The sequence below is a fragment of the Phaseolus vulgaris genome, chromosome 5 (assembly GCF_000499845.2).
Source record: "Phaseolus vulgaris cultivar G19833 chromosome 5, P. vulgaris v2.0, whole genome shotgun sequence".
Lineage (NCBI taxonomy): Eukaryota > Viridiplantae > Streptophyta > Magnoliopsida > Fabales > Fabaceae > Phaseolus > Phaseolus vulgaris.
Genome location: NC_023755.2, coordinates 40251652 through 40277315, shown reverse-complemented (window position 1 = coordinate 40277315; position 25664 = coordinate 40251652). Strand labels below are relative to the sequence as shown.

General features: G+C 45.0%; 1 pseudogene across 1 annotated transcript; it reads left to right on the top strand.

Moving 5' to 3' along the window:
- Positions 1-12912: 12912 nt before the first annotated feature.
- Positions 12913-14303, top strand: LOC137836024 (nodulin-30-like; annotated as a pseudogene). The gene is made up of 2 exons (XR_011085179.1): positions 12913-13662; positions 14272-14303. The product of XR_011085179.1 is annotated as a nodulin-30-like (transcript).
- Positions 14304-25664: the final 11361 nt, after the last annotated feature.

Below are 25664 nucleotides of genomic sequence, written 5' to 3'. Positions count from 1 at the left end.
TTGTTCGCTGGAGTTTGATTTGCTGATTTTTCATGAGAAAGATGAGAAGCAACCGTTCAAGTCCCGTTGTGCCAGTTGCTGCAGAAGGCGCCATGACCATGGCGCAGATGATGGAGATCATGCGTGCGTTGCAGGCAAATGTGGAGGCATCGCGCATAGAGCAAGCAAAGATGCATGAGGACCTGGTCGCCTCTCAGGCCAGAAACGAGGAGCTCAGTAAAGTAACTAAGAAGTTGCGTCAAGCTCTTCAAGAGCAGAGAGGGCGCACAGTTGCTGAAGAGGTTGCGCCGTCATCGCCACCGCGCGTTTTCCCAATGCCGTTTGCTCAGGCGATCACGGACACGCTTATCCCTGCGAGCGTAGTACCCGTGAAAGCCTCTTTCACCGGCGTGGAGGATCCTGAAGCACATCTCACTACGTTCCACACGCAGATGATGCTGTCAGGAGGCTCAGATGCTGTATATTGCAAGATGTTTGTGAGCACGCTCCAGGGAACGGCGCTGGAATGGTTTATTAGCCTGCCTACAGGTCACATAACCAATTTCCAGCAATTTTCGAAGCTCTTCGTCGACCAGTACATTGTGAACAAGGCGCCACCTAGGGTATCTTATGATTTGTTCGACGTAAGGCAGTACCAGGGAGAGTCCCTCAGGGACTACTTGAATCGCTTTGGAGCACAGATGGTCCGCTCGCCTGCTAAAGACGAGGAGATGTTGGTGTACGCCTTCAAAAAGGGCGTGCTGTCGGGACCCTTCTGTGAGGCGTTGATTAGGGCCCACCCCGCCACGTTTACTGAAGTTAAGTGACTTGCGGTGGCCCACATCGCCGACGAGAGTGAGGTCGTCGAGAAAAGAGGGAGCGTGGCTCCTGCTAGGCCACGAGCCCAAACCTGAATCCAGCCGCAGAGGGTGCTGGAGACGGCGGCGACCAAGAGGGATCAAAGGACTCGCCATCCTTACGATCCAAAGAAAAACAAGGGAAGGGGCCCAGGGCGCCCCAGGGAGTACAACCGCCCACCAAAGCACAAGTTTGTCATGGGGTTGACGGATCTGATCGTCATTCCCAACATAACACCGTTGATTCGTGTTTGGCCCTGGGATACCAGCTCGACGACCTGGTCAAGAGCGGTTTCTTGAATGATTACCTGCTGCACAGGAGGACAGGGGGTGCGTCGAGCTTCCAGCCGGCGAGTGGGGAGGGTCAGCAGCACGAGGTGCCAACCCATGTCGAGATCCACACCATCGCTGGAGGTTTCTCGGGTGGTGGAATCACTGCATCACAGCGGAAGAAATACGCAAAGTCTGTGATGACGGTGGACATGTTCGAGGATCACTCGCTAGACGTGGACATCACGTTCACAAAAGAAGATCTCAGGGACGTTGTGCCTCATGACAACGATCCCATAGTTGTCTCGCTAATCACGGCGGGAAGGAAAGTCCACCGGGTACTGGTGGACCAGGGAAGCTCGGTAGATGTAATGTTCTGGCCGACTTTCACGCAGTTGCAACTACCCCTTGACCAGTTAAGGCCCTATGGAGGATACTTGTATGGGTTCGCTAGCGATCAGGTGGAGGTCAGGGGGTATATCGAGTTGAGAACTACGTTCACAGACGGGGCGGCCTCGAGGACGGAGAAGATCAAGTACCTCGTCGTGAACGCCCCCTCGGCGTATAACATTTTGTTGGGAAGGCCAACACTCAACAGAATAGGAGTTGTGCCCTCGACCAGGCACATGAAGGTTAAGTTTCCATCTATGGAGGGGGTGGTGATCACCATCAAATCTGACCAGAAGGAAGCGAAGAAGTGTTATGAGAATAGCCTGAAGAATAAGAGGTCAGTGAGTTACATCACGACCACGCCGCCCCCCGGTGTGGAGCCCAGGTCGACGGCGATGGAGGTGACCGCCAACGGCGATGTCGTTATGGTAGACGCTGAAACAGGGGGAGAAAACGGTGATCGGGGGGAAGAAGCGAGAAACCGCCTAGAGGAAGCGAGGGAATCGGGGATCGCCAGGGAAGCCAGGCCCGCCCCCGTCGAAGAGTGGCTCGAGAGGGAGATCGGGGGTAAGGTCTTCAAGTTGGAAAGATCTTTGAGAAAAGAGCTACAAGACCAGATCGCCAAGGTGATAGAAAGGCATCTGGATGCTTTTGCATGGTCTGCTTTAGACATGCCGGGAATTGACCCCGACTTCTTGTGTCACCATTTGGCGATGGACACGCAAGTCAGACCAGTGCGACAAAGAAGAAGGAAGTTTAACGAGGAGAGGAGACAGACGATTAGGGATGAAACGCAGAAGCTCCTCGTCGCAGGCCATATCAGGGAGGTCCAGTACCCTGAATGGTTAGCTAATGTCGTACTGGTGAAGAAGAGCAACGGGAAGTGGCGCATGTGCGTCGACTTCACAGACCTGAACAAGGCTTGTCCAAAGGATTCATACCCTTTGCCAAGCATAGATGCCCTGGTCGAGAGTGCAGCAGGGTGCAAGTTGCTGAGTTTTCTGGACGCCTTCTCGGGGTATAATCAGATAAAGATGCATCCTATGGATGAAGAAAAAACTGCCTTCATGACTGAGAGGTCGTGCTACTGTTACAAGGTGATGCCCTTCGGGCTGAAAAATGCGGGAGTCACGTACCAAATATTGATGGATAAGGTACTTGCACCGATGCTGAGAAGGAATGTGCAAGCGTACGTAGATGATATGGTCGTGACCTCGTTAGAGAAGAGCAATCACGTCTCAGATCTGGAAGAGTTGTTCACCACGATTGCCAAGTTCAGATTAAAGCTAAACCCCGAGAAGTGCATTTTCGGCGTGGAGGCAGGGAAGTTCTTAGGTTTTCTCTTAACTGAAAGAGGAATAGAGGCAAGTCCTGATAAGTGCGCTGCCATCTTGGCAATGAGGAGCTCGGCTGCCATGAAGGAGGTGCAGCAACTTACAGGTCGGATGGCCGCCCTGTCTCATTTCGTATCAGCTAGTGGAGAGAAGGGTCATCCGTACTTCCAATGTTTAAGGTGAAACAACAAGTTTGTCTGGTCGAAGGAGTGTGAAGAGGCCTTTGTGAAGCTTAAAAAGTACCTGGCGAGCCCGCCAGTTTTGTGCAAACCCATGGTAGGAACCCCTCTCAGGTTGTATTTTGCTGTGACTGAGAGGGCGGTGAGTGCGGTGCTCGCCCAAGATCAAGACCAGGCTCAGAAGCCTATCTATTTCGTCAGCAAGGTGTTGCAAGGCCCGGAGGTGAGGTATCAGGCCTTGGAGGAAGCTGCACTGGCTGTAGTATTTTCGGCGAGGAGGTTGCGCCACTATTTTAACAGTTTTACGATGCTGTTGATGACTTGCCCATCCAGAAAGTCCTGAAGAAACCTAATGTAGCTGGGAGAATGGTGAAGTGGGCGGTAGAGCTGTCAGAGTTCGACATCAAATATGAGCCCCGAGGACCGATCAAGGGGCAGATTTTCGCTGATTTTGTGGTCGAGCTCTCGTCAGAAGCAGCACGAGTCGAAGGGGACGATTTTCGTTGGGTGCTTTCGGTGGACGGATCGACTAACCAGCAGGGTAGCGGTGTTGGAGTCATTCTGGAAGGCCCCAACGGCGTGCTGATAGAACAATCCTTGAGATTTGCTTTTAAAGCCAGCAACAATCAAGCAGAGTATGAGGCGCTGATCGCCGGAATTTTGTTGGCTAAGGAGATGGGGGCTAGGGTGTTGATGGCCAAGAGTGACTCATTGTTAGTCACGGGACAAGTAACAGGCGAGTTCCAGGCCAAAGATCCACAAATGACGGCTTACTATGAGTATGTGCAGGAGTTGAAGAGTTCCTTTGTCTCATTTGAAGTAGTGCATGTGCCCAGAGAACAAAATGTCCGAGCAGACTTGCTAGCCAAGCTCGTCAGTTCGGGCAAGGGGGGTAGGCAGAGGACGGTGATCCAAGAAACTCTGAAGATGCCTAGAGCATTTGTGGCAGACCACCTAGTTCTTCAGATAAGCAAGTCGATGGAGAAAGCGGCGAGGAGTCACAGGTCCTTGACCCAGGAGACCTTGAGATCGCCGAGAATAAAAGCGTGTCAGGGGGACAGGGTGAACATGACGCAGGTCTGCGCTACGCATGAGCTAGACACATGGATAACACAGTACAAGCGCTGCCTGACAGATGGCCTTCTCCCGCTGGATCCGATGGAGGCTAAAAGGATAAAGAAGAACTCTAGCAAGTTCACCATGATCGATGGCGAGTTGTACAGGTTTGGGTTTACACACCCACTCCTAGAATGTGTGCACGGAGAAAAATGCACTAGAATTATGGCCGAGCTCCATGAAGGTATATGTGGGAGTCACGTCGGGGGTCGAGCTCTGGCTGCAAGAACTCTCCGTGCAGGTTATTATTGGCCAACGATGAGGGAAGACTGCAAGAAGTATGCTCAGTGTTGCAAGCAATGCCAACAGCACGCCGATTGGCACAAGGCGCCCCCAGAATAGCTGAAGTCAATTTACAGCCCTTGGCCATTTCATACTTGGGGAATTGACATTCTGGGACCTTTCCCATTGGCGGTCAGGCAGATGAAATACTTGGTGGTGACAATTGAATATTTCACCAAGTGGATCGAAGTAGAGCCAGTAGCCCAGATCACCGCACACAAGATCGAGACCTTTGTATGGAAGAACATTGTGTGTCGGTTTGGTGTGCCTAAGCGCCTGGTGTCGGATAATGGGACTCAGTTTGCAAGTCACCTACTGAAGAAGCTGTGCGAGGAGGTGGGAATACAGCAGGTGTTTGCATCCGTCGAGCACCCACAAACAAATGGCCAAGTAGAGTCTGCCAATCGGGTGTTGCTGAGAGGTTTGAAAAGAAGGCTAGAGAAAGCTAAGGGGTCGTGGGCTGAAGAGGTACCCCGCATAGTTTGGGCGTACCATACCACTGAGCAGTCAGGAACCCACGAGACACCGTTTAGCTTGGTTTATGGATGTGATGCAATGATTCGAGTCGAAATCCAGGAGAGCTCGCCGAGATTCCAAAACTTTGTAGCAGAAGACTCAAATGAAGAAAGAAGGTTGAATCTGGATTTACTGGATGAGGTCAGGGATGAGGCAAGAGTAAAAGCTGAGGCAGTAAAAAGGAGGATTGAACGAAGATACAACTCCAGGGTAATGTCAAGGCAGTTTAGAGAGGGCGACCTGGTGATGAGGAAGGCCCATCAGTACGAGATGGAGAACAAGTTATCGCCAAAGTGGACAGGACCGTTTAGAATAACCGAGGCGTTCGGGAACGGCGCCTACCGCTTAGAGACGTTAGAAGGGGGTGATTCCTCGTACTTGGAACGCCACACATCTCAAATTATATTACAGTTAAAGCTTTGTAAGTAAAAACGAACATGAAGTGATTTACATGCTTTATGTTAAAACAGTTTGAAAGGGGGCACTCTTTTTTCCCTAAGGAGGGTTTTTAATGAGACCACCCAATAAAAGAAGAGTTTTCAAGCTTAAGTTTCTGAGTTTGCATGCATGTTTGTGTTGAAAGCTTGTAGAAAAAAGACCTTGTCACTCGTACGTGATTTAAGGCGAGTTCAAAGTTGTATTGCATGCTCTCAATTAAAAGTTTTTAAGTCCCCATCGTCTTTCGGCGATTGGCGGCATCAGTTAAAAGTTTTAAAGTCCCCATCGTCCTTCGGCAATTGGCGGCATCAGTCAAAAGTTTTTAAGTCCCCATCGTCTTTCGGCGATTGGCGGCATCAGTTAAAAGTTTTAAAGTCCTCATCGTCCTTCGGCGATTGGCGGCATCAGTCAAAAGTTTTTAAGTCCCCATCGTCTTTCGGCGATTGGCGGCATCAGTTAAAAGTTTTTAAAGTCCCCATCGTTTTTCGACGATCGGCGGCATTAGATAAAAGTTTTAAAGTCCCCATCGATTTTCGGCGATCGGTGGCATCAGATAAAAGTTTCAAAGTCCCCATCGTTTTTCGACGATCGGTGGCACTAGTTAAAATTTTGAAAGACCTCATCGTCTTTCGGCGATCGGAGGCACCAGCAATGATTAAAGACCTCAACGCCCTCGTGCGTCTTGAGGCGAGAAAGAGATAAAGTCCTCATCGACTTTGTGCGAGTGCAGGCGAGAACAGATTAAAAGACCTCTCTGCACCAGCAGATAGAGGTAAGATTAAAAGACCTCTCTGCACCAGTAGATAGAGGCAAAATTAAAAGTCCTCAGTGCATCCAGGGGGGAGGAGATGTACACCCTGGGCAAGTTGAGGCACCAGAAAAAGTCCTTCTCGCCGTTGAGCGAGTTCAGGCAAGATAAAGTCCTTCTCGCCGTTGAGCGAGTTCAGGCAAGATAAAGTCCTTCTCACCTTAGAGTGAGTTCAGGCCAGAGAAAGTCCTTCTCACCGCAGAGTGAGTTCAAGCAAGATGAGCTGAAAATTCAGGGGTGTTCGTGACCTTAAATGGTGGGAAGGGAAGGAAAATGCCTTTCCCCCCCTTTAAGTGAAACATCAATATTGACCCAGTAAGACCAGATCATTGTTGAGGAGATGTACACCCTGGGCAGGTTGAGGCATCAGAAAAAGTCCTTCTCGCTGTTGAGCGAGTTCAGGCAAGATAAAGTCCTTCTCACCTTAGAGTGAGTTCAGGCAAGATAAAGTCCTTCCACCTTGATCGCATCTGCTTTCATGGCAGCCTCCAAGTTGGTCACCTTGAGCCTGTAAGGGACCAGTTTGCTCTCCAGCTCGATTTTCTCTTGGGCTTTGAGCTGCAGTCTTTTGCGCAGATCGGAGGCCTTCGCGCGCTCCTGAGCTCAGCATCCATGGCGTCCTCCAGCCTTGAATGGTCCAGCTCCATCATCATCAAGTTGCAAGACAGTTTCTCAGCCTCAGCTCTTGTCATCAGGTTTGACTCTTTGAGCACTGAGTTCTCGTCTTGGAGTTTCTTGTTGGAGTCCTGCACAGCCTTCGATACGATCAAGGGGAGATCCTCCGCCATCATCTTTAGTTTAGCTGTGAAGGGCCCCAAGATCTCTCTGATGGAGGTTGGGAGGTTTGAGTTTGTTGCTGCTGGAGGTGCTGGAGGAGCTTGTTGCTGACTTTCACCACCACCCTCTTGTGTTGGAAGGGCAAGGGGGGCTTCTTGGCGTTGTAGTGAAGTCGGAGACTCTGTAATGAGAATTGGCGAATTATGAGCGCCCTCATCCTCGCCTAATGCAGCCCCAGCAATAGAAGCAGTAGAATGAGGACCCTCTCCAACAGACATGAAGGGTGTGGAGGTGCTTGGAGGGTTCTCCATGAAGTTAGGGTCGCTGCTTTCGACCACCGGGGGTGCAACGGCCAAGGGTGTTGCTTGGACTGGTTGTGTTGGAGTCGGAGGTGAGGGCGGTGTTGTTGTTGGGATTGCGAGAGGTGAAGAGGGAGCTACCCTTTTCCTTTTGGTGACAAGGTCATCTTCGGTTTCCTCATCATCCTCTTCATCCTCCTGTACCACCTGAGTAATTTTCCTTTTGGATCTCCTCAGGACCAGTTTCTTCCTTTGGGGGGCGGGTGGTACCCCGGAGGAGGTTGCACCTCGGGGGGGTGTTTTTTCTTGAGCAGCGGCGATCGCCACCACCGAATTGGGCGCAGCTTGGGAGCCCGCCGCCAGTTTGTGAGATCGGGCGATCGTCCTCAGTTTTGCTAATTTCCCTTTTCCCAACATGTTATCTGCATGAGGTAAAGCACGGTTGAGCAATCAAAACAGAAACTGAAATATAAGCGCATTTATGCAGAGACAACACAAGCGATACATGGTTAAAAGATCAGAGTCAACACAGAGTAATAGAATGCCAAAGCAGAGCGGGGAAGGCGCTAAGTTAGGTATTAACTTGAAGTGAAGGACTTGGTGTGGAGGTAGGAGCTAACCTATATGTATTTCAAGCTGGGTTTCGAAGAACTCGTAGGAAATGATTGAGGCAGTAGGGAAGATGATGTTGGCGGCAGCGACACTCTTCCAGAAGAGGCAAAGGTCTCTGTCCAACTTCCCCATGTTGTCAGGGCTCCTTGGTCTTCTGAAGCTGTCCTTAGCGTCCTTGTCCCCCTTATGTACCCAATATAAAGGGAAGCCGTCGAGCAGTGAAGGATCTTGGTCGTTTTGGCACACCTTCATGAACTTTCCCTTCCAATCTTTGTAAGACTGCTGGAAGATTGAGAAGATGGATCTCCCAGCAATCCCGTTCAGGCTTACCCAGAGGCGATCTCCAGGGTTTTTTGCCTCAAATAAGAAGAGAAAGACGTCGACTGAGCCCGGTAACAGCAGGTGTACACAAAGAATTTGGAACGCCCTTATAAACGCCCAGCTGTTGGGATGAAGCTGGGCGGGGGCGATATCGAGCTCAGTTAGCAGCTCCCTCTCGAAGTGGGTGAAAGGAAGCCTAAGCTTCACCTTCTTGAACACGGTGGTGTAGATGAAGCAGAACAATCGTCGTTGCTCCCCTTATCGTCCGCACAGACCAGTTCATCCGGGAGGCAGGGCAGCACAGCCACTTTGCTATCGTGCTCCTTATGGAAGGAAAGGTCGGACTGGTCTCCCTTCCTTAGCCGGTGCACGCCCAACTCTGTGTTTATTGAAGAAGTCTCTTTTAATAGGGTTGGGGTGGTCCAAGGGTAGAGTTCCTTGTAGTCTCTTGGAGGTAGGGAGGCTCCTCCGGCGACTGGTGGAGTTGCTTGGGGAGGATTGGCTTGAGAAGGAGCAGGCCTCTCAGCCTGTGCAGAAGGGGCACCGGAGGCTCGAGGTGGGTTGCGCACTAGTGGAGGATTTACCCCAGGGGCAACCCTACGCGTTTGGGGTAGAGGGTTTCGCGATGAAGGAGGGGGGTTCGCGGTGGACTTCGTGCGAGCCATCGCAGGAACTGCAAAGAAAAAAAAAAGGAGAGGGATGAACAAAGATTGCAGAGAACGACTCGATTGAAGACGAAGAAAGAAGAACGAACGAACATGAGTTCGCTGGGATGAACGTGATGGAAGACGAAACCCTAAGTTACGAGGGAGGAGGAAAGGAAAAAACAGCCCACAACGTATGCTCCAGATAGATAATGGATGATGCGAATCGGTTAAAATGCAACAAGTATCAACAGAAGGCGTAAAAGAGTTACCTTTTTATGATCGGATGAGCGTTGAAGAAAGTTGGAGATTGAGAGAGTTAAGAAGTTTCGTGGGTTGCAGAGAAAAACTTAGAACGCTTGAGAATGCAGAAAGGTGATGGAACAGTGAGAAGCGCGATAGGGTTTAAGGGTTTTCTAACGTTTTCGGAAGCGCAAACGCCAGCTGAAGATGACCGTTGATGAAAGCCATGTGTCGAGCGATGGGAAAGGAGGTTGGTGGAGCGTCAGAGAAGCAGAGGGTACGGATGTACGGAAATCTGCATCAGTGCCACGTAGATCGACGATGGCGTGACCTCTTAGTCTTTTCGCTGGTCAAGTCCCAGCCTAAGACTGGGGGGCTTGTGTACCGATCAGGTGGTCGGAAATGATAACGTGGCAGCAAGCGATAACATAGGCGTGTTGAGCGGGACATCTGGATGACAGAAGGGAAGCACATCGGGAAGTTTGTGTAGTCGCCAATTGTCAGCTTGGCGTTCTCCAGTATATATAACTGGCGGTCACCAGGCTTGCGTCGTAGTCGCCGGTTGCGAGTTTATAACCAGCGGTCACCAGGCTTGCGTCGTAGTCGCCGTATGCGAGTTTATAACCGGCGGTCACCAGCCTTGCGTCGTAGTCGCCGTGTGAGTTTTAGGAGATCAGGTGGTTTGAGACTGCCAAAAGGGGCACATCGCCGAAAGATCAGGAAGACTTGCTTAAGGCTTTCAAGAGGTACTAATACGAAAGGCGAGGTTATCAGACGATCATTCCCTAGCCAGAGGTTGAGGCAAGGGAACAGTTTACCAGAACATGCATGATGCACGAGTGAAGCAGATCATCATAAGCGGCAAGCGAGACCACAGGGAAGATGTGTATGGTGACACCCCGCACTCGCCACTTAAGGGGTCGCGCTCCAAGGAAGCTGTAGTTGCTCCTCGACGGGGTTACTTAGTCAAATAGCTTGAAGAGTAGAGTTGACGCTCAAGTAGAAGGTGACTCCAGATGGTGACACGTGTACAGCTGGATGCGAGCCACGTGTCCAGAGGTGTAACCGTCAGGAGAGAGAAAGTGCTCAGGTATATAAGGAACTCTAACGAACTTATGAGGTACGCGCGTTCAGAACACTTCTTTACGCTTTGAGAACACTTGAGTACGCTGAGAGAGATTTTGCACGGTTCCTTGAGTTTTAGCTTTTCTCTCTTAGATTTTTTGTGGTTCCGTCACTGACTTGAGCGTCGGAGCGCGATCGGCGGCAGCGGCGCCACTCTGTCTTTTTCAGGTTCTTGAGGAGAATCGAGGTGCGAAGGACGGAAGCTAGTGTGGTGCAAAGCCGATCCAGAAGGAGAAACCATCGACGTGGCAAGGCTCTTGCGCTCTGGTCAACCGGCAGGATCACTTTTGTCCTTCAATTAAAAATTTCATTTTTTTAGTTTTTCAATTTTATCAAATGTTATTTTTAGTTCTTGATATTGAACTACATTAGTGATGATGATGTGAAAAACTATTATCTACTTAGTATTTATATATATATATATATATTTAATTAAGTGTCATAATTTTTTGAAAATTTATCAAATACTTAAATGTCTTTTTTTCTCCTCTAAATTGTGGAAACTATTTGTTTTGGTCTTCTATTTTGTTGTGATATTTCCTATTTTAATCTCACTCTAACTCTAAAGTGTGATACACTAACACCAATGAAAACTTCTTTACTTAAATCAAATTCATCATGTTACTCCTCTATGAAAAATTTTAATCGAATCACCAAAAAGAAACAATATGTAACCAATTTGGATAATTAAAAACATATTTAAAATTTTAATAAATTTTGAAAAGCTATGTAACTTAATTAAATTCATGGAAGAAATGTTGAGTTGTTCATACACAAAATAACATATTACATCTTAAACGTATATACATTTATATATTTACATTTAATAAATATTGTAAATATCAAACACACGTCATACCAAAGTTGCAACTTATTATAAAATATTTAATGTTAGTTGTGTCATTGGATTCTTATATAATTTTTATGATTTAGAGTATAAATAAAATATTAAATTCAATCATGAATTCTAAAGATATTTTTATAAAAAAAAAATTTCAAATATAATATTTAAAACTTAAAACATATGAAAACTAATTTAAAAATGTTGTACAATATATCCACCAATCATGAACTCCAACACCTTAAATTTGAAAGATGTAATTGCAAAAAAATAACTAATAAAAATGGTTAATTAAGTTTTTAACGAAGTTTAATTGTCCACAGAAATTGATGAATATATCATGTAATCCAAAAAAAAAAATACTGGAATAATGTAAAAGTTTGTTGTGTCATCCTATTATATTTTTACCAACTTTTTTCTTAATTATCTTATATTACTCGTAATCACCCAATACGTTTTAAGAGAGTCTAATTTAGTAACTAATGGAAAAAAATCTATTTTTAAAAAGAGACTCAAAAATATAATTATACAATTTGTCATTTAACGAAAATTTATTCTTCAACTATAACAAAATTGTTTTCCTACTAAATAAATTTAACTACATGAATTATATAGTTCTTTTGTCAATTAATTGTGTTTATTAAAATATAGTCTTGTAACTAATTAATATAATTACGTATTTTCAATTTATATGTGTTTGTATTTTTATATATTTAATTTACCATAAAAATGTATTTTTATATAATTGTCGTTCTAAACAAACAATTTTAGTTATAACCGTGTTGTAATATAATAATGAATTAACTCTTAATTTTAATGAAGGATCGACCTCTTTTTGAACCCAATTTTTCCAAATTAAACATTATTTTTTAATGGGAGTTTTTGGTCCATCCAATACCCGAAAGGGCTGTAAAATATTTTTTATTTATATATTTTTTTTTATCACAAATGCTTGATAACTTATTTAACATAATGAAAAATAATAATTACGTAACTATTTTTCTTCTCATCAGGTCTCTTTTCTTAGAAATTATTATTATTATTATTATATATATATATATATAAAGAAATTATTAAATAGAAATTAATTTTAGTGATCAAAATAATTAGTTCCTATATTGACTAAATTAGAGACTACCATTTTATAATTTAAAAAACTATTGATATCTAAAGTAGTTTCTATTATTAATAAAAAAAAATTATAAAATAATTTTTAAATTGGTATCTAATTACTAGTTATTAATGTTTTAGTTACTAATTACGTATATTCTAAATTAATTTCTTTTAATTTTTTAATACTAATTTAGAATCTAAATATTAATAACTAAAATTTAGTAACTAATTTAAATTTCAATTTAAAAACTATTTTATAATATTTTATTAATATAGAAATCACATTCAATACTAATAATTTTTTAATCTTTAAATTAGTATTTAATTTAATAAATGACTAATTTTTTCTATCTTTAAATTACTAATTTTCTTGTATCGTATATATATTATATATATATATATATCGTTATAATAATATTTTTAAAAACTAAAAAAAATAAATACAAATATTACAATATTTTTAGTATATTAATATACTTTAAACTTTATAAAAACAATTTTCAAGATAAAATTTACTTAAATACTATAAAATATTTTTATTTTTATTTAATATAAATTCTAACATAAATTATGAAATGTTTTTATCGTATAGATTTTTATCATAGTATATTAAATACATTAATTTTATTTTATTGTTAGAGAGGTAGATATATTTTTAACTCTTGAAAAACAAATGAGTCAGGTTGTGTAATAAAGATGAAAGGTCGTTATAAATTTGTATAATAAACATGTTCATGGTTTCTACATTTTTCTATATATACTGTAAAATTCATGTACCTCAGCACCAAACAAAATCTAAAACTGTAAATTGGTTTATCACTGGAAATCCAATTGAGGGAGAAAATGAGAGCCATACTAATTACTCTGTTCTTGATCCTAAGTGTGGTAGTTGCAGAAGAGGCAGAAGATGCTGCAATTGTTGAAACCATTGATCCTGCAAAAGAAGCAGGAATTTCTGTAGCAACTAATCCTGCAAAAGATCATGGAATTGGTGGAACTGGTGAAATCAATGATCTTGCTGAAGATGCTGGAGTTGGTATTAGCAAAGCCATTTATCAAACACTTAGTGGGCAACCTGAAGCGTACGAATCTCCAAGATTCAAGAGGTTTGTGACACATTGCAGCTCACATGTTGCTGAAACATACAGTGATCCAATGCACTATGAGGGTGGAATCCGTAACCCAACTGGGTTGTCTCACTGCATTTTTGATTCCATGGAAGCATGCTTGGCAGATCATAAAGCCTCGTTTTATGACTCTGCTCGTTCCAAATCCTAAACCTTAAACCCACAAAAGTCGAATATTTGCCGGTTATCATTCAGACAGTAAAATTTCAAACTGTGTTGAAAACCTGCTCTCAAGTCAGTGCACAAAGTTGTTTGAGTGATTCTGATGTTGATGCATCAACTTTAGGAGCTTGTCTCTTACCATCTTTGAACCAGTGTGTGTATCCTACTCAAATGCCACCTATACCTCCACCACCTCCACCACCTCCACCTCTTTCACCTCCACCTGCTGGTAAGACTTCTTTAATAATATATATGATTTAAGAAATATAATTAACACACTTTTATTTATGTATTTTGTTAACAAAACTCATTTTAGATTAACCTCTACAAAATTCTACCTTTTCACCATTACTTTTTTATTAAAACCAAAACAAAAATATTAAAAAATATATTTCATTGTATCTCGAACTTTTTCTTGTTCGAAAGTTTAAAATTTAAAATTTAGAGTTTGTGATTTAGAATTTAAGATTTAGGATTTCTACTTACTAAACCTTAAACTTTAAGATTACATTGACTAAAAATAAAAATATTTCATAATATATAAATTTTATGTTTTATTTTATTATAAAATTACATAAATGCATCATTTCATGTGAAATTTTAGAAAAACATGTAAATAATTTCGAAAACCATTACATGAGCAGATATATTCATGATGGAAATAGAAGTAGTTTCATCAAAAACATAACACTAAATGTGGCTTCTTATAGTTTTTTCTTACATTATGTGTTCTTATTATATCTGATGTTTCACATGTTTTCTGTTTTCCATTGCTTCTTCTTTTTTTCTGGAATTAATGTTTATATTTTAGAAGCTTAAAAGGTTGTGGTTTGTGCAGATAAGACAAGAAGATAAATCATACTAGGGAAGTACTTATAGTTGCATTGCCATATTATGCTAATACAACAATAATCCCAATGCTTTCTCCATCATCTTATATATGTAATAAATAATTTTTTTTCTAGCTAAGATTAAACTCTTAATCTCGTTCTTAATTTAATTTATGGTGAAAGATCTGTTATACTTCAATATTCTATGTCACTCTATGATACATGGTAATGAAGTTTGATTTTCTATTCACACTGTAACATCCTAATTTTTACTCATATATTAAAACAAACAATATCTAATTACAAATAACATATACTACTTTCTCATATGTGTATCTCAAAAGAAATATCCCTCTTCATAGGGATTTAATATATACATTAAAAGTTTTAACAACAAAACAAAACATTCAAATAAAACTATCTCATCCTCAGCTGCTCACTAAGGAGTTCTATTACCTGCAATCTCATCTGCTCCCGTGTAAAACACGATCATCACAAATAAAGAACAAACACAAACAAATAAAGGGTAAACTATCTATAGAAAAAGTTTTGATATAATTCAAATTTTAAATTAATAAGCATAATTCATCAATTCTCATGCGATTTCTCAATTTTAATATGAGATATTGATATTAAAAATATTTGAATTACATTTCTTATTATTGATTTTTCTTTCAAAAACTTGTTTCCATCATGTAGGAGAGAAATGAAAGACATTTAAAAAAATTAGATGTATACATGCACACGTGTAATCATAGAATAAAATAATATATTTTTGCTTAATTATGTTTGTAGTCTAAATTTTTTGAATAATTTTGATTTTGGTCTCCTAAATTTTAAATTTGCTCTTAAGTTTTCAAATTGATAAATTGATTATACTATTTCTTTTTGTACTGATCAGATGGTCGAAATGATGACGTGGCAGCAAGCGATAACATAGGCGTGTTGAGCGGGACATCTGGATGACAGAAGGGAAGCACATCGGGAAGTTTGTGTCGTCGCCAGTTGTCAGCTTGGCGTTCTCCAGTATATATAACTGGCGGTCACCAGGCTTGCGTCATAGTCGCCGGTTGCGAGTTTATAATCGGCGGTCACCAGGTTTGCGTCGTAGTCGCCGGTTGCGAGTTTATAACCGGCGGTCACCAGGCTTGCGTCGTAGTCGCCGGTTGCGAGTTTATAACCAGCGGTCACCAGGTTTGCGTCATAGTCGCCGTATGCGAGTTTATAACCGGCGGTCACCAGCCTTGCGTCGTAGTCGCCGTGTGAGTTTTAGGATATCAGGTGGTTTGAGACCGCCGAAAGGGGCACATCGCCGAAAGATCAGGAAGACTTGCTTAAGGCTTTCAAGAGGTACTAATACGAAAGGCGAGGTTATCAGACGATCATTCCCTAGCCAGAGGTTGAGGCAAGGGAACAGTTTACCAGAACATGCATGATGCACGAGTGAAGCAGATCATCATAAGCAACAAGCGAGACCACAGGGAAGGTGTGTATGGTGACACCCCGCACTCGCCACTTAAGAGGTCGCGCTCCAAGGAAGTTGTAGTTGCTCCTCGACGGGGTAACTTAGTCAAATAGCTTGAAGAGTAGAGTTGACGCTCAAGTAAGAAGGTGACTCCAGATGGTGACACGTGTACAGCTGGATGCGAGCCACGTGTCCAAAGGTGTAACCGTTAGGAGAGAGAAAGTGCTCAGGTATATAAGGAACTCTAACGAACTTATGAGGTACGCCCGTTCAGAACACTTCTTTACGCTTTGAGAACACTTGAGTACGCTGAGAGAGATTTTGCACGGTTCCTTGAGTTTTAGCTTTTCTCTCTTAGATTTTTGGTGGTTCCGTCACTGACTTGAGCGTCGGAGCGCGATTGGCCGCAGTGGCGGCACTCTATCTTTTCAGGTTGAGGAGAATCAAGGTGCGAAGGACGGAAGCTAGCGTGGTGCAAAGCCGATCCAGAAGGAGAAACCATCGACGTGGCAAGGCTCTTGCACTTTGGTCAACCGGCAGGATCATCAGGCGCCCACCGTGGGGCCGTGTAAAACCTGTTCCATCCACAGCGTGAGTTCTTGAAGTTTCTGCAGTTTCTGTGTGGTTGTGTGCTGGTGCAACCATTCTTCACCGTTCGTTCGAGCTTCTGTTCGGTGAATTGAAGTTTTCCACCGTTCGTTTGGGTTTTAATCGGTAGTTTGAAGTTTTCCACCGTTCGTTTGAGCTTTCGATCGGTTTCTTGAAGTTTCTTGCTGCTTGTGCGGTGTTCGATCGTTGAATCGAGGTTTTACCGTTCGTTCGCGTTTCTGACGGTGAATCGGGAGTTTTGCTAGAGAAGCGGTAGGTTCGTGGTGAGATTGCGAGTTTCTGTGAAGGTTTGACGTCCGAATCTATCGGCGTGTTGTTGTGGTTGCGTTTGAGGAAGTTCTTGGAGTTTGAGAGTTTTTGATCGATTGATTGCTGGATCGATCGTTTGCTGGTGAAGGTTTTGTTCGCTGGAGTTTGATTTGCTGATTTTTCATGAGAAGATGAGAAGCAACGTTCAAGTCCCGTTGTGCCAGTTGCTGCAGAAGGCGCCATGACCATGGCGCAGATGATGGAGATCATGCGTGCGTTGCAGGCAAATGTGGAGGCATCGCGCATAGAGCAAGCAAAGATACATGAGGACCTGGTCGCCTCTCAGGCCAGAAACGAGGAGCTCAGTAAAGTAACTAAGGAGTTGCGTCAAGCTCTTCAAGAGCAGAGAGGGCGCACAGTTGCTGAGAGGTCGCGCCGTCATCGCCACCGCGCCGTTTTCCCAATGTCGTTTGCTCAGGCGATCACGGACAGCCTATCCTGCGAGCGTAGTACCCGTGAAAGCCTCTTTCACCGGCGTGGAGGATCCTGAAGCACATCTCACTACGTTCCACACGCAGATGATGCTGTCAGGAGGCTCAAATGCTGTATATTGCAAGATGTTTGTGAGCACGCTCCAGGGAACGGCGCTGGAATGGTTTGTTAGCCTGCCTACAGGTCACATAACCAATTTCCAGCAGTTTTCGAAGCTCTTCGTCGACCAGTACATTGTGAACAAGGCGCCACCTAGGGTATCTTATGATTGTTCGACGTAAGCAGTACCAGGGAGAGTCCCTCAGGGACTACTTGAATCGCTTTGGAGCACAGATGGTCCGCTCGCCTGCTAAAACGAGGAGATGTTGGTGTAACGCCTTCAAAAAGGGCGTGCTGTCGGGACCCTTCTGTGAGGCGTTGATTAGGGCCACCCGCCACGTTTACTGAAGTTAAGCGACTTGCGGTGGCCCACATCGCCGACGAGAGTGAGGTCGTCGAGAAAAGAGGGAGCGTGGCTCCTGCTAGGCCACGAGCCCAAACCTGAATCCAGCCGCAGAGGGTGCTGGAGACGGCGGCGGCCAAGAGGGATCAAAGGACTCGCCATCCTTACGATCCAAAGAAAAACAAGGGAAGGGGCCCAGGGCGCCCCAGGGAGTACAATCGCCCACCAAAGCACGAGTTTGTCATGGGGTTGGCGGATCTGATCGTCATCCCAACATAACAGTCAGGCTTAAGGCGCCTGAGAAAGTGAGCGACAAGGTGTTAGGACCAAAACCAAACGCCTGGTGTGAGTTCACCACAGTTTTTGTCACACCGTTGATTCGTGTTTGGCCCTGGGATACCAGCTCGACGACCTGGTCAAGAGCGGTTCTTGAATGATTACCTGCTGCACAGGAGGACAGGGGGTGCGTCGAGCTTCCGCCGGCGAGTGGGGAGGGTCAGCAACACGAGGTGCCAACCCATGTCGAGATCCACACCATCGCTAGAGTTTCTCGGGTGGTGGAATCACTGCATCACAGCGGAAGAAATACGCAAAGTCTGTGATGACGGTGGACATGTTCGAGGATCACTCGCCAGACGTGGACATCACGTTCACAAAAGAAGATCTCAGGGACGTTGTGCCTCATACAACGATCCCATAGTTGTCTCGCTAATCACGGCGGGAAGGAAAGTCCACCGGGTACTGGTGGACAGGGAAGCTCGGTAGATGTAATGTCTGGCCGACTTTCACGCAGTTGCAACTACCCCTTGACCAGTTAAGGCCCTATGGAGGATACTTGTATGGGTTCGCTACGATCAGGTGGAGGTCAGAGGGTACATCGAGTTGAGAACTACGTTCACAGACGGGCGGCCTCGAGGACGGAGAAGATCAAGTACCTCGTCGTGAACGCCCCTCGGCGTATAACATTTGTTGGGAAGGCCAACATCAACAGAATAGGAGTTGTGCCCTCGACCAGGCACATGAAGGTTAAGTTGCCATCTATGGAGGGGGTGGTGATCACCATCAAATCTGACCAGAAGGAAGCGAAGAAGTGCTATGAAATAGTGATGAGCATATATTTATTCACACTCATTAGCCTTATTCATAGATTATTGACTATAATAATAAATAAATTCATTGTTTAATTAATATTCTTATAATTGGGTTTATTTGGGCCTTAACTATTATTATGTTAATTTTGTGTTTTTAGAGTAAATTATCCGGAGGAAACATCTACCTTTGTGATGGGCAAATATGCAAAGTCCAAGTTGCTTTTTGAACCAAAACAGAAAACAAATTCTGAGGAGAAGAAAGAGAAAATAAATCTACAATATCTCAGAAACAGAATTGGAAGCAAATCTTCTGCAAAATACAAGATTCTGGAAAGATGGAAACTTGGAAACGGTTAACAAAATATAAACTACAATATTCTCTCAAGATCTTGGAGCATAAAGCCTATAAAAGGACACAAGCATCAAGGAGAAAGGGAGAGCTTCATAGGGTTTTCTTAGTTTATTTTCTTCTTAGTAATTCTTTTGTTTTGCCTCCGCATGGAAGGCTAAACCTCTTTTTGGTTGATTCTTTTGTAATTCCCCATTGAGTTCTGAGGTTTTGTTCAATAAAAGTTTCGATTTTTAATTCTCTATAGCAGTTGTTTTTATTGTCTAATCTTCTGGAAAACTGGTTTTTTGTGAGAGGTTGTACTTGAACGCATGATTGAGAGTCTTCCTTATCTTAAACTTTGGTTTCTTAGTTAGTTCGCATTGTTCTAATTAATTTCTTGGGCGCATGATTCAAAGGGAGAGGAGGTAAGCATTCCCATGGAGTATACGCATGGAACAAATGGGTATTGATTAAACTAGTAGACGCATGCTTTACTGGTGAGTTTCAGTGAATCAGATCGGCGCATGTTCAATTTGGTTTAGCTCTGTTGGAGGATTGAAAAAAGATTAATCTTTAGAGAACCTATGAAGAATTCAATGGTGGAAGAACTTAGGATCAACCGCTTTTTATTTGCTATTTAATCTTTTTTTATATATTTTTTGCAACTATCTCAAACCCCCTTTTTATCTTTATTGTATTGCTAACTTTTATTGCTTGCAGATAGATTTTAAACCCTGATCAACTGATTTACTATTGGATTCGTTGGGAGACGACTTGGGGACATTTGTCCACAATTATACTATCATCTCTCTAGTGTAGACAAGTCTACGCTAGAATCATATTAGTTTGACAGCAAAACAAGCTATCAAATAGCCTGAAGAATAAGAGGTCAGTGAGTTAATCACGACACGCCGCCCCCCGGTGTGGAGCCCAGGTCGACGGCGATGGAGGTGACCGCCGACGGCGATGTCGTTTGGTAGACGCTGAAACAGGGGAAAAACGTTGATCGGGGGAAGAAGCGAGAAACCGCCTAGAGGAAGCGAGGGAATCGGGGATTGCCAGGAAGCCAGGCCGCCCCGTCGAAGAGTGGCTCGAGAGGGAGATCGGGGGTAAGGTCTTCAAGTTGGGAAGATCTTTGAGAAAAGAGCTACAAGACCAGATCGCCAAGGTGATAGAAAGGCATCTGGATGCTTTTGCATGGTCTGCTTTAGACATGCCGGGAATTGACCTCGACTTCTTGTGTCACCATTTGGCGATGGACACGCAAGTCAGACCAGTGCGACAAAGAAGAAGGAAGTTTAACGAGGAGAGGAGACAGACGATTAGGGATGAAACGCAGAAGCTCCTCGCCGCAGGCCATATCAGGGAGGTCCAGTACCCTGAATGGTTAGCTATGTCGTACTGGTGAAGAAGAGCAACGGGAAGTGGCGCATGTGCGTCGACTTCACAGACTGCAAGGCTTGTCCAAGGATTCATACCCTTTGCCAGCATAGATGCCCTGGTCGAGAGTGCAGCAGGGTGCAAGTTGCTGAGTTTTCTGGACACCTTCTCGGGGTATAATCAGATAAGATGCATCCTATGGAAGAAAACTGCCTTCATGACTGAGAGGTCTGCTACTGTTACAAGGTGATGCCCTTCGGGCTGAAAAATGCGGGAGTCACGTACCAATATTGATGGATAAGGTCTTGCACCGATGCTGAGAAGGATGTGCAAGCGTGTATGATATTGGTCGTGACCTCGTTAGAGAAGAGCAAGCACGTCCAGATCTGGAGAGTTGTTCACCACGATTGCCAAGTTCAGATTAAGCTAAACCCCGAGAGTGCATTTGCGGCGTGGAGGCAGGGAAGTTCTTGGTTTTCTCTTAATGAAAGAGGAATAGAGGCAAATCTGATAAGTGCGCTGCCATCTTGGCAATGAGGAGCCCGATGCCATGAAGGAGGTGCAGCAACTTACAGGTCGGATGGCCGCCCTGTCTATTTCGTATCAGCTAGTGGAGAGAGGGTATCCGTACTTCCAATGCTTAAGGTGAACAACAGTTTGTCTGGTCGAAGGAGTGTGAAGAGGCCTTCATGAAGCTTAAAAGTACCTGCGAGCTCGCCGGTTTTGTGCAACCCATGGTAAGACCCCTCTCAGGTTGTATTTTGCTGTGACTGAGAGGGCCGGTGAGTGCGTGCTCGCCAAGATCAAGACAGGCTCAGAAGCCTATCTATTTCGTCAGCAAGGTGTTGCAAGGCCCGAAGGTGAGGTATCAGGCTTGGAGGAAGCTGCACTGGCTGTAGTATTTTCGGCGAGGAGGTTGCGCCACTATTTCACAGTTTTACGGTGCTGTGATGACGACTTGCTCATCCAGAAGTCCTGAAGAACCTAATGTAGCTGGGAGAATGGTGAAGTGGGCGGTAGAGCTGTCAGAGTTCGACATCAAATATGAGCCCGAGGACCGATCAAGGGAGATTTTCGCTGATTTTTGTGGTCGAGCTCTCGTCGAAGCAGCACGAGTCGAGGGGATGATTTTCGTTGGGTGCTTTCGGTGGACGGTCGACTAACCAGCAGGGTAGCGGTGTTGGAGTCATTCTGGAAGCCCCAACGGCGTGCTGATAGAACATCCTTGAGATTTGCTTTTAAGCCAGCAACATCAAGCAGAGTATGAGGCGCTGATGCGGATTTTGTTGGCTAAGGAGATGGGGGCTAGGGTGTTGATGGCCAAGAGTGACTCATTGTTAGTCACGGGACAAGTAACAGGCGAGTTCCAGGCCAAAGATCCACAAATGATGACTTACTTGAGTATGTGCAGGAGTTGAAGAGTTCCTTTGTCTCATTTGAAGTAGTGCATGTGCCCAGAGAACAAAATGTCCGAGCAGACTTGCTAGCCAAGCTCGTCAGTTCGGGCAAGGGGGGTAGGCAGAGGACGGTGATCCAAGAAACTCTGAAGATGCCTAGAGCATTTGTGGCAGACCACCTAGTTCTTCAGATAAGCAAGTCGATGGAGAAAGCGGCGAGGAGTCACAGGTCCTTGACCCAGGAGACCTTGAGATCGCCGAGAATAAAGCGTGTCAGGGGGACAGGGTGAACATGACGCAGGTCTGCGCTACGCATGAGCTAGACACATGGATAACACAGTACAAGCGCTGCCTGACAGATGGCCTTCTCCCGCTGGATCCGATGGAGGCTAAAAGGATAAAGAAGAACTCTAGCAAGTTCACCATGATCGATGGCGAGTTGTACAGGTTTGGGTTTACACACCCACTCCTAGAATGTGTGCACGGAGAAAAATGCACTAGAATTATGGCCGAGCTCCATGAAGGTATATGTGGGAGTCACGTCGGGGGTCGAGCTCTGGCTGCAAGAACTCTCCGTGCAGGTTATTATTGGCCAACGATGAGGGAAGACTGCAAGAAGTATGCTCAGTGTTGCAAGCAATGCAACAGCACGCCGATTGGCACAAGGCGCCCCCAGAATAGCTGAAGTCAATTTACAGCCCTTGGCCATTTCATACTTGGGGAATTGACATTCTGGGACCTTTCCCATTGGCGGTCAGGCAGATGAAATACTTGGTGGTGACAATTGAATATTTCACCAAGTGGATCGAAGTAGAGCCAGTAGCCCAGATCACCGCACACAAGATCGAGACCTTTGTATGGAAGAACATTGTGTGTCGGTTGGTGTGCCTAAGCGCCTGGTGTCGGATAATGGGACTCAGTTTGCAAGTCACCTACTGAAGAAGCTGTGCGAGGAGGTGGGAATACAGCAGGTGTTTGCATCCGTCGAGCACCCACAAACAAATGGCCAAGTAGAGTCTGCCAATCGGGTGTTGCTGAGAGGTTTGAAAAGAAGGCTAGAGAAAGCTAAGGGGTCGTGGGCTGAAGAGGTACCCCGCATAGTTTGGGCGTACCATACCACTGAGCAGTCAGGAACCCACGAGACACCGTTTAGCTTGGTTTATGGATGTGATGCAATGATTCGAGTCGAAATCCAGGAGAGCTCGCCGAGATTCCAAAACTTTGTAGCAGAAGACTCAAATGAAGAAAGAAGGTTGAATCTGGATTTACTGGATGAGGTCAGGGATGAGGCAAGAGTAAAAGCTGAGGCAGTAAAAAGGAGGATTGAACGAAGATACAACTCCAGGGTAATGTCAAGGCAGTTTAGAGAGGGCGACCTGGTGATGAGGAAGGCCCATCAGTACGAGATGGAGAACAAGTTATCGCCAAAGTGGACAGGACCGTTTAGAATAACCGAGGCGTTCGGGAACGGCGCCTACCGCTTAGAGACGTTAGAAGGGGGTGATTCCTCGTACTTGGAACGCCACACATCTCAAATTATATTACAGTTAAAGCTTTGTAAGTAAAAACGAACATGAAGTGATTTACATGCTTTATGTTAAAACAGTTTGAAAGGGGGCACTCTTTTTTCCCTAAGGAGGGTTTTTAATGAGACCACCCAATAAAAGAAGAGTTTTCAAGCTTAAGTTTCTGAGTTTGCATGCATGTTTGTGTTGAAAGCTTGTAGAAAAAAGACCTTGTCACTCGTACGTGATTTAAGGCGAGTTCAAAGTTGTATTGCATGCTCTCAATTAAAAGTTTTTAAGTCCCCATCGTCTTTCGGCGATTGGCGGCATCAGTTAAAAGTTTTAAAGTCCCCATCGTCCTTCGGCAATTGGCGGCATCAGTCAAAAGTTTTTAAGTCCCCATCGTCTTTCGGCGATTGGCGGCATCAGTTAAAAGTTTTAAAGTCCTCATCGTCCTTCGGCGATTGGCGGCATCAGTCAAAAGTTTTTAAGTCCCCATCGTCTTTCGGCGATTGGCGGCATCAGTTAAAAGTTTTTAAAGTCCCCATCGTTTTTCGACGATCGGCGGCATTAGATAAAAGTTTTAAAGTCCCCATCGATTTTCGGCGATCGGTGGCATCAGATAAAAGTTTCAAAGTCCCCATCGTTTTTCGACGATCGGTGGCACTAGTTAAAATTTTGAAAGACCTCATCGTCTTTCGGCGATCGGAGGCACCAGCAATGATTAAAGACCTCAACGCCCTCGTGCGTCTTGAGGCGAGAAAGAGATAAAGTCCTCATCGACTTTGTGCGAGTGCAGGCGAGAACAGATTAAAAGACCTCTCTGCACCAGCAGATAGAGGTAAGATTAAAAGACCTCTCTGCACCAGTAGATAGAGGCAAAATTAAAAGTCCTCAGTGCATCCAGGGGGGAGGAGATGTACACCCTGGGCAAGTTGAGGCACCAGAAAAAGTCCTTCTCGCCGTTGAGCGAGTTCAGGCAAGATAAAGTCCTTCTCGCCGTTGAGCGAGTTCAGGCAAGATAAAGTCCTTCTCACCTTAGAGTGAGTTCAGGCCAGAGAAAGTCCTTCTCACCGCAGAGTGAGTTCAAGCAAGATGAGCTGAAAATTCAGGGGTGTTCGTGACCTTAAATGGTGGGAAGGGAAGGAAAATGCCTTTCCCCCCCTTTAAGTGAAACATCAATATTGACCCAGTAAGACCAGATCATTGTTGAGGAGATGTACACCCTGGGCAGGTTGAGGCATCAGAAAAAGTCCTTCTCGCTGTTGAGCGAGTTCAGGCAAGATAAAGTCCTTCTCACCTTAGAGTGAGTTCAGGCAAGATAAAGTCCTTCCACCTTGATCGCATCTGCTTTCATGGCAGCCTCCAAGTTGGTCACCTTGAGCCTGTAAGGGACCAGTTTGCTCTCCAGCTCGATTTTCTCTTGGGCTTGAGCTGCAGTCTTTGCGCAGATCGGAGGCCTCGCGCGCTCCTGAGCTCAGCATCCATGGCGTCCTCCAGCCTTGAATGGTCCAGCTCCATCATCATCAAGTTGCAAGACAGTTCTCAGCCTCAGCTCTTGTCATCAGGTTTGACTCTTTGAGCACTGAGTTCTCGTCTTGGAGTTCTTGTTGGAGTCCTGCACAGCCTTCGATACGATCAAGGGAGATCCTCCGCCATCATCTTTAGTTTAGCTGTGAAGGGCCCCAAGATCTCTCTGATGGAGGTTGGGAGGTTTGAGTTTGTTGCTGCTGGAGGTGCTGGAGGAGCTTGTGCTGACTTTCACCACACCCTCTTGTGTTGGAAGGGCAAGGGGGGCTTCTTGGCGTTGTAGTGAAGTCGGGACTCTGTAATGAGAATTGGCGAATTATGAGCGCCCTCATCCTCGCCTAATGCAGCCCCAGCAATAGAAGCAGTAGAATGAGGACCCTCTCCAACAGACATGAAGGGTGTGGGTGCTTGGAGGGTTCTCCATGAAGTTAGGTCGCTGCTTTCGACCACCGGGGTGCAACGGCCAAGGGTGTTGCTTGGACTGGTTGTGTTGAGTCGGAGTGAGGGCGGTGTTGTTGTTGGATTGCGAGAGGTGAAGAGGGAGCTACCCTTTTCCTTTTGGTGACAAGGTCATCTTCGGTTTCCTCATCATCCTCTTCATCCTCCTGTACCACTGAGTAATTTCCTTTTGGATCTCCTCAGGACCAGTTTCTTCCTTTGGGGGGCGGGTGGTACCCGAGGAGGTTGCACCTCGGGGGTGTTTTTTCTTGAGCAGCGCGATCGCCACCACCGAATTGGGCGCAGCTGGGAGCCGCCGCCAGTTTGTGAATCGGGCGATCGTCCTCAGTTTTGCTAATTTCCCTTTTCCCAACATGTTATCTGCATGAGGTAAAGCACGGTTGAGCAATCAAACAGAAACTGAAATATAAGCGCATTTATGCAGAGACAACACAAGCGATACATGGTTAAA